Genomic DNA, 9,345 nt, shown 5'->3' with positions numbered 1-9,345 from the left:
TCTGGGGAACCCTGAGGGGAACATGGTCATGGAGGACAACCAAACTACACCTCCTCCTGAACCCACAGAGGAACCAGCTGAGCAGCACAGGACCACATACAGTCTCACTGAGGTGAGCCCACTGTGAACTACTGTCTGAATGGTATTATGTCAGGAGTGCTGATCTATGATCAGTTTAGCCTTTTAGATCATAATGATTAAGGCTATGTAGACAGGTGGGTACCTACTTCTACTCTGAGACTCTTTGTGGATACAGGCCCAGGTCTTGATTAATTGTGTCTGAAGTGTGGGACCATGCCTTTGAATGATCAAACCATTAGAGTGTTAAGTAATCAATTCAACTAAGACGTTTGCATAGTACTCATAGCAATCCCTCATTGCCCAATCAGAAGATGCTCCATAGGTGGGTGCTCATATCAGATCTCTTGATCCAACATCCTCTCACTCTGTATCTCTTACAGTCAGTAGATATGGAGGATGGGAAGCCTGATCTGCTGTTAGTCAAAGAGGAGATAATAGAAGACGGATCAGAGAGCATTGACCTGCTGAGTGGACTAAAGATGGGGGAGCAAGGTAAGAGAGAATTACATATAGCCTAGATACAGTAATAGATCTTCAATGGGAATAGTGATGCACCTGGCTATTATTTGTTTCATTTTCTTCATTCATAAAATTAAATCAATTCAACTTATGTTTACATACAAAAACACACATTATATTGTATGAACTTGACCAGGTAATTGATTTTAAAAAAACTTGAGTTTTCTCTGCCAAGTTTGTGAAGGCTATTTTCTATCCTCTTTCTGTAGGTGGTTGGCTGGAGGCTAACAGAGAAGACTGGGAAGCTATCTTGGATTCCGAAGGCGAAGAGAGGGACGGAACCTACACTGTTACATTGATGCTGTGACCCGGATCGTTAGTACTCTGCGGAAAAGGAGGAGGTCAAAGGGGGGGTGAGTGTAACCGATGTGAAATGGCTAGTTAGTTAGCGGTGGTGCGCGCTAATAGCGTTTCAATCGGTGACGTCACCCGCTCTGAGACTTGAAGTAGGGTTGCCCCTTGCGTTGCAAGGGCCGCGGCTTTTGTGGCGCGATGGGTAACGATGCTTTGTGGGTGTCAGTTGTTGATGTGTGCAAGGGTCCCTGGTTCGAGCCCAGGTTGGGGCGAAGAGAGGGACGGAACCTACACTGTTACACAAGGAGGGGCATCAACTTCGGCAGAAGTCGTGACATGATGATGGTTGGTGTGATGGTGTCTGTAAAAATGATTCACTGATGAAAAGGGACAACCTTGTCCTGTTGTTTGAATTCTGGTGTTTTATAATGAGGAAATGTTTACTTGACATGAAGTAGTGAAGCTGTGTGTAATGTAATGTTAAACCTTTTCCAAAGTATTCTAAAATGTATTTGATCAAAGTGAGAGTACCAGATTTACAGAAAAGGTCAAGTTTTACCATGGTGAGAAAAGTTTTTCTACTTGTCACGTATTGTTTTGTGCAAAAAAGTACTGTATTTCACGTTGTGAGTGTATGACCATTTTGTTCAAAAATACAACATTATTTCTGTGCTGACTGACTTGGGGTTTTTTTTTCATTCAGGGACTGAGTTTCCCTTATCTCAGTCGAACCAAAACATTATACTTAATTCTTGAATCAACACAGCCATTTTTTATAGTAAACACCAATGGCTCCATATTGTTAGGTACTTATCACAGTGTTAGAGATGGGCTTGACTGTGGTTCACATTTTATAATGTCATGTTTCTTTGTGTTCAGCAGAGTTTCTTATATAAACGTTTCGTGCTTTTCTGAGACTCAGATTTTTTACTTCAACATGTTACCAAACAAAAACCCTTGATTTCAAAGTTCAACAAATTATACAACTCTATGCCCAATGACTAATTTTAAAGCAGTCTTTTTAATTAAGTATCATCACTTTATGTCTAATAATTCACTGGGTGTTTATTTCTTTAATAGAACGCCAAATTATATATTGTTTTAGTTATTTCCCTGGGCCTCCTTGGGCCACTGAAATGCTCAGTCTGATCGTGTGGTCATTAGGAAACAAATTTGAATATGAAATTATATATTTACATACACAGCCCTGATTGGCTGATAGCAGGGGTCTAGATAACTTCCACAGGTGTGCAGGCTACTTTGTCTTGTCATCAAAACAAAAGTAATCTTAATATCATTGTTGTACAGTTTCCAATAGGTCACCAGAAAATGCAGGACCAGAACATACTGGACCATCCAGACCTATACCCTGTCTGCCGTGTACTGTAGATATGTGGTAGTGGTGGAGTAGGGGCCTGAGGGCATACAGTGTGTTATGAAATCTGTGAATGTGTTGTAATGTTTTTAAAATTGTATAAACTGCCTTTATTTTGCTGGACCCCAGGAAGAGTAGTTGCTGCCTTGGCAGCAGCTAATAGGGATCCATAGTAAATAAAACAATTATTTGCAGAATGCAATGATTATCTACAGGGCAGACTATATGGTATAATCTTCAGTATCATCACTAAGGCATAGATTCAATCAGATCAAGCGTTAACTGGCGATACCAGATGTTTTTGTGGTGTCGGAGGTGGAACTGCGTTGGAGCCGTCAAATTGGTGAGCAGCTGCTCTTGTGATTATTGTCACGAAGCCACACCCGCCCCCTCGCATTTGCCTACACTTTCTTGTTTTGAAGTATGTTGAAATAATTACATTAAAAATTAAAAATCATTCAACTAAATAATGAGGATCTCTATCATCCTAAAGGAGGTGTAGATTATATTTTAAGTTCCAGTGTTCAAACTTGTAAACAAGGCTGCATAGGATTTCTGTTAACGCTTTAGTTATAATGCTAGGAGCCGCTTGTGGATTCTACAGCTCTAACACAGTTCCACCCCCGACACCGCCAAAACAACCGCTATGCGAACGTCAACAACATTTTACGAAATAGACTTTGTGATGATAATGGGAGATTATAATTTATTTAAATTTTTCTAATGAATACACATTTTGAAATGTTTTCTGCTGTTGAAAGTAAATAAAGAAACTAGACTGCAATGAAAGATTGTTGTTATTCGTCATACATTATCCTTTCAGTTTTTGACATAACATAATAAACAGATTGTAAACAAGGTTATAATGAAAGTCTAAATCATGGCATGTAAGTGTCTTTTCAAGTTATGTGCTCAAGCCAGACGGATTACCAGGACCTGTACTCAAAGCATGTGCGGACCAACTGGCAAGTGTCTTCACTGAAATTTTCAACCTCTCCCTGACCGAGTCTGTAATACCTACATGTTTCAAACAGACCACTATGGTCCCTGTGCCCAAGAAAGCGAAGGTAACCTGCTTAAATGATTACCGCCCCGTAGCACTCACGACGGTAGCCATGAAGTGCTTTGAAAGGCTGGTCATGGCTCACATCAACACTGGAAAGCCTAGACCCACTCCAATTCGCATACTGCCCCAACAGATCCACAGATGACGCAATCTCAAATCGCACTCTACACTGCCCTTTCCCACCTGGACAAAAAGAATACTTATGTGAAAATGCTGTTCATTGACTACAGCTCAGCGTTCAACACCATAGTGCCCACAAAGCTCATCACTAAGCTAAGGACCCTGGGACTAAACACCTCCCTCTGCAACTGGATCCTGGACTTCCTGATGGGCCGTCCCCAGTTGGTAAGGGTAGGCAACAATACATCTACCACGCTGATCCTCAACACTGGGGTCCCTCAGGGGTGTGTGCTTAGTCCTCTCCTGTACTCCCTGTTCCCCCACGACTGTGTGGCCAAGCACAACTCCAACACCATCACTAAGTTTGCTGATGACACAACAGTGGTAGGCCTGATTACCAACAACGATGAGACAGCCTATAGGGAGGAGGTCAAAGACCTGGCAGTGTGGTGCCAGGACAACAACCTCTCCCTCAATGTGAGCAAGACAAAGGAGCTGATTGTGGACTATAGGAAAAGGAGGGCCGAACAGGCCCCCATTAACATCGACGGGGCTGTAGTGGAGGGTTTCATGTTCCTTGAACGAACTATCAAGTTCCACCAACGAACTATCATGGTCCAAACATACCAAGACAGTTGTGAAGAGGGCACGACAACACCTTTTCCCCCTCAGGAAACTGAAAAGATTTGGCATGGGTCCCCAGATCCTCAAAAAGTTCTACAGCTGCACCATCAAGGGCATCCTGACCGGTTGCGTCACCGCCTGGCATGGCAACTGCTCGGCATCTGAGCGTAAGGCACTACAGAGGGTAGTGCGTACAGCCCAGTACATCACTGGGGCCAAGCTTCCTGACATCCAGGACCTATGTACTAGGCGGTGTCAGAGGAAGGCCCAAAAAATTGTCAAAGTCTCCAGTCACCCAAGTCATAGACTGCTCTCTCTGCTACCGCACGGTAAGTGGTACCTGAGTGCCAAGTCTGAGACCAAAAGACTCCTTAACAGCTTCTACCCACAAGCCATAAAACTGCTGAACAATTAATCCACCCAGACTATTTACATTGACCACCCGCACACACACAATTTTGTGTTAATATTTTATTTTATTTATTTATTTTCACTTTAGTTTATTTAGTAAGTATTTTCTTAACTCTATTTATTGAACTGCATTGTTGGTTAAGGGCTTGTAAGTAAGTATTTCCCGGTAAGGTCTACACCAGTTGTATTCGGCGCATGTGACAAATGCAATTTAATTTGATTTGAAGCCTGTAAGGTGTTCCTGTGAGAGGAAAACAGATTATGGTGAAAGTAGCAGGATGTTAGCTAAACATAATCAGATAGGAAGTATAGAGCAGCAACAGAGTAGTCATCGATGGTATAAAGTACAAAGAAGTAGTGGTTTTATTTACATTGTTATCACCAGCTTTTTCCAACACTGACATTACTATACACAACTATAATCTCATCCTGTGACAGGACAGGTGGAAGAGTTAGTATGCCACACTTATTGTACACACACAATAACATTTAGCTTCCCAACAAGAACTTGCTTGGCGGAGTCTTTAAGAGCTTTGCATACCTGGATTGTACAATATTTGTCCCTTTTTTTATTCTTCAAGCTCCAGTTGGTTGTCATTGATCATTTTTAAGTCTTGCCATAGATTTTCAAGTCGATTTAAGTCAAAACTGTAACTAGGCCACTTAGGAACATTCAATGTCATCTTGGTAAGCAACTCGTGTTTTTGTGGCCTTGTGAGTTAGGTCGTTGTCCTGCTGAAAGGTGAATTCCTAGTGTCTCTTGGAAAGCAGACCAAACAATGTTTTCCTCTAGGATTTTCCCTGTGCCTAGCTCTATCACGTTTATTTTTATCCTAAAAAAAGACTCCATAGTCCTTGCCGATGACAAGTATACCCATAATATGATGCAGCCACCACCATGCTTGAAAATATGAAGAGTGGTACTTTGTGATGTGTTATGTTGGATTTGCCCCAAACATAACGCTTTGTATTCAGGCCAAAAAGTTATTTTCTTTGCCCCATATCTTGCAGTATTACTTTAGTGCCTTATTCATTAATTACTTATTACTCATTATAGAGTGAAAATACCTACAAACAAAAGATGAGCTTCAACTTTAATAAACTTCATTGCAACATCACATTACATTTCTTACAAAATAATAAGGATTTTTATTGTTAGATTAATAATTAGATTAGTTAGATTAAACAAAGATATAGGCCTACTCACATAATACCCTTAGGTAACAGATACTGTGAGATAAAGGTTCAGGGAAGATAAGACTATCCAGCTTTAGCTAGCTAGCTAGTCATGGTTAGAAAGCTAGCTAGCTAGCTAGCATGCCAGCTAATCCCCAAAAACTCAAGAGATTGAATGGAAAGTCTAGATGTAGATGCTAACTAGCTAGCCTAGTTGGTAGGCCCAACAAAAACTCCAGCTAATGTTTTCTATCTAGCTAGCTACAGTTAGCTAGCTAGCCAGCACTAGGCTAGCTGACTACAAATTCTAGTTAACTACCTATGCTAAATCGTCCAGCAGAATTCATGTATCCTAAAAAGCTAAACAAATTGCGTAGAAAACGTACTTTCTATCTCCTGTGTTGAAGTTTTGGATCTACAACTCTTCTGTTTCTTTCGCAGCAATCTTTCATGTCTGGGTTTTGCACACTTACCTTCTTTTCGACCCCATTCTTTGCGCATTGTTACATGATGTGAGTGTCAGCACATGTAGGCAAGTTTGATGTTGGCGTTATTTCAAGCGAGTTGGGCAGATGGGCAGATCTTGACATGATGCCTTATTCCTGGGTTTAAATAATTGCAGGAATGCATCCCATCCAAAAGTGAGAATGTTCCTCACCAGGTTGCATGAAAGGTTGCATGATGGAATAAAAGTTTGTCTTATGACCATTTTAAGTTCATTTATAGACCATTAGTCAACCAAGCTTAATAGGCGTACAATTTTACAAGCATATATGTCTCTGACAATTTTAACCATCACTTTTTATTAATGTGTCTAAAAATGTTTAATTGATGGTTAAAATAATGGACCCATTGTCAAATGCACCATTAAATGATTTAACAATTTGTGAACCCGTTTTTGCCATTGGGCCTGGGCATCAGACTCCAGAGCCCTTTATTGCAGAGTTGTGTCAATGAGTTGGTCGGTTTTCAATTGGATAACACATGGTTTGTGCAGCCTGAAGTATGGTGCATTGGGATGCTATCAGAAACTTTAACATTTGTAACAACCATGCTAACAAGCATTAATTATTACACCCCTGTAATTACAGACTGCAATTACTACCAGTTACATGTTGTTATTACAGTGTAACTATAAAATATTAAAATGAATTACAATACTTGTTACAGTGGAGTTACATATATAATTACACTGTAATAAGGACCCCTTAAACTGAAGTGTTACCTATTTTTCTTGCAAGTTGACATTAGAATATTTTGTGTAGATCATTTTAATCCCATTTTGTAACAACAAAATGTGGAAAAAGTTAAGGGGTGTAAATACTTTCTGAAGGCACTGTATATGTAGATATATTTTCTTTATTTATATATTAGATAAATATATTTTCCAAATATATTTACATGTCTTTCTATTTTATTTAAATATATTATGTTTCTCTACACACACAATCACATACAATAATTATTTGACGAATGAGGAATCATTGTGTAAGACAAATCAGAAAGGCTAAATCTGATTATTATGTAAACACTCTTTTCGATTGTAATGGGAACCCGGCTACATTCTGGAAAACTGTCAAATCCCTGAAGAGTTCTACTTCCTCCTCTCTGCCACAACAAATTAATTCACTGGCCTCATTACGCAGAAAAAGGCCATCAATGATGCATTTAATCACCATTTTATTTCAGTGGGCTATCTCTTGAAAATAACTCTGAAGCCTATTCACAATGATATTGGGCTGGATGCTGATGGGCGATACTTGCTGAATGATCAGAAAAATGATAGTCAAATCTTTTCTTTTAGGCCATTTACAGAAAGGCCTGGATGCTTTGGTAGCAATAGACAACAATAAATCCACAAGGGCTGACCAATTGGATCCTGGTCCGCATAAGTGTGCAGCGCCCATCATTGTTGGCTCAATAACCCACATTTTTTATTTTACACTGTTATCAGGAAATATTCAAAAAGTATGGAAATCAGCTCTTGTGCCGCCACTCCATAAAGGTGGGGATAGTAGGGATCTTAATCATTATCACCCCATTTCAAGGCTTCCATGTCTAGCTGAGATTCTGGAATATTTTGTAAATGTACAACTTTGTTCTTTTTTATGTGAGAAAGGTATTTTTTTGCTATGCCCAGGCCTAAACCAATCATGGTTTAGGCCTGGGCATAAAACTATTACAGCACCCACTTCAGTTCTTAATGATCTTGTCAAAGACACTCAAATAAATGTGCCACTTTGTTTGTGGACTTGTCAAAAGCTTTTGATACTGTTGATCATGCCAATTTATTGAATAAGTTGTCCTCGATAGGCCTGAGCTCTGACGCCTGTTTATGGTTTCAGAACTCAGGCCATTGTGATTGATGGTGTTAAGTCTGAATTTCTTGAAATACATAAAGGTGTACCACAGGGGTCAATCTACAGTGCATTCAGAATGTGTTCAGACCCCTTGACTTTTTCCACATTTTGTTGCGTTACAGCCTTATTTTTTTTATTCATCAATCTACATACACACAATACCCCATAATGACAAAGTAAAAAAAATCTGGTATAAAATAAAATATATATAGATTGATATATATATATATATATATATATACACACATATATATACATACCTTATTTACAAAGGTATTCAGACCTTTGACTCGAAATTGAGCTCAGGTGCATTCTGTTTCCATTGATCATCCTTGAGATATTTCTACAACATGATTGGAGTCCACCTGTGGTAAATTCAATTGATTGGACATGATTTGGAAAAGCACACAAAATCAAATAGATTTTTATTGGTCACATACACGTGTTTAGCAAATGTTATTGCGGGTGTAGTGAAATGCTTGTGCTTACAGTTCTGACACTACAGCAGTATATAACAAGTAATATCTAACAATTTCACAACATATACCCAATACACACAAATCTAAGTAATGAATGGAATTAAGAACATATAAATATATGGACGAGCAATGTCAGAACGGCATAAACTAAGATACAGTAGAATAGTATAAAATACAGTATATACATATGAGATGAGTAATGCAACATATGTAAACATTATTAAAGTGACTAGTGTTCCATTTATTAAAGTGGCCAATGATATCAAGTATGTGTTTTTAGGCAGCAGCCTCTCTGAGCTAGTGATGGCTATTTAGCACTCTGACGGCCTTGAGATAGAAGCTGTTTTTCAGTCTCTCTGTCCCAGCTTTGATGCACCTGTACTGACCTCGCCTTCTGGATGATAGCGGGGTGAACAGATCTATATAAGGTCCCACAGTTGACAGTGCATGTCAGAGCAAAAACCAAGCCATGAGGTCGAAGGAATTGTCTGTAGAGCTCTGAGACAGGATTATGGGTACCAAAACATTTCTGCAGCATTGAAGGTCCCCAAGAACACAGTGGCCTCCAATATTCTTAAATGGAAGAAGTTTGGAACCACCAAGACTCTTCCTAGAGCTGGATGCCCAGCCAAACTGAGTAATCGGGGGAAAAGAGCCTTGGTCAGGGAGGTGACCAAGAACCTGATGGTCACTCTGACAAAGCTCCAGAGTTCCTCTGTGGAGATGGGAGAACCTTCCAGATGGACAACCTTCTCTGCAGCACTGCACCAATCAGGCCTTTATGGTAGAGTGGTCAGATGGAAGACACATGACAGCCCGCTTGGATTTTGTCAAAAGGCA

The 9,345-nt window shown here is 39.7% G+C and overlaps 1 protein-coding gene across 1 annotated transcript in view; it reads left to right on the top strand.

Annotated features, from left to right (window-relative positions):
- Positions 1 to 521: 521 nt before the first annotated feature.
- Positions 522 to 9,345, top strand: part of LOC106602508 (zinc finger protein 271-like) — a 124,749-nt gene continuing 115,925 nt past the window's right edge. Inside the window, exon 1 of the mRNA XM_014195186.2 lies at positions 522 to 573. The gene's annotated coding sequence lies outside the window, so the exon portion shown is untranslated. The remainder of the gene's footprint in view (positions 574 to 9,345) is intronic.

The sequence above is a fragment of the Salmo salar genome, chromosome ssa04, assembly GCF_905237065.1.
Source record: "Salmo salar chromosome ssa04, Ssal_v3.1, whole genome shotgun sequence".
NCBI classification, from domain to species: Eukaryota; Metazoa; Chordata; class Actinopteri; order Salmoniformes; family Salmonidae; genus Salmo; species Salmo salar.
Note: the sequence above shows the minus strand (reverse complement) of the source record. Positions and strands in the feature narration are given on the sequence as shown.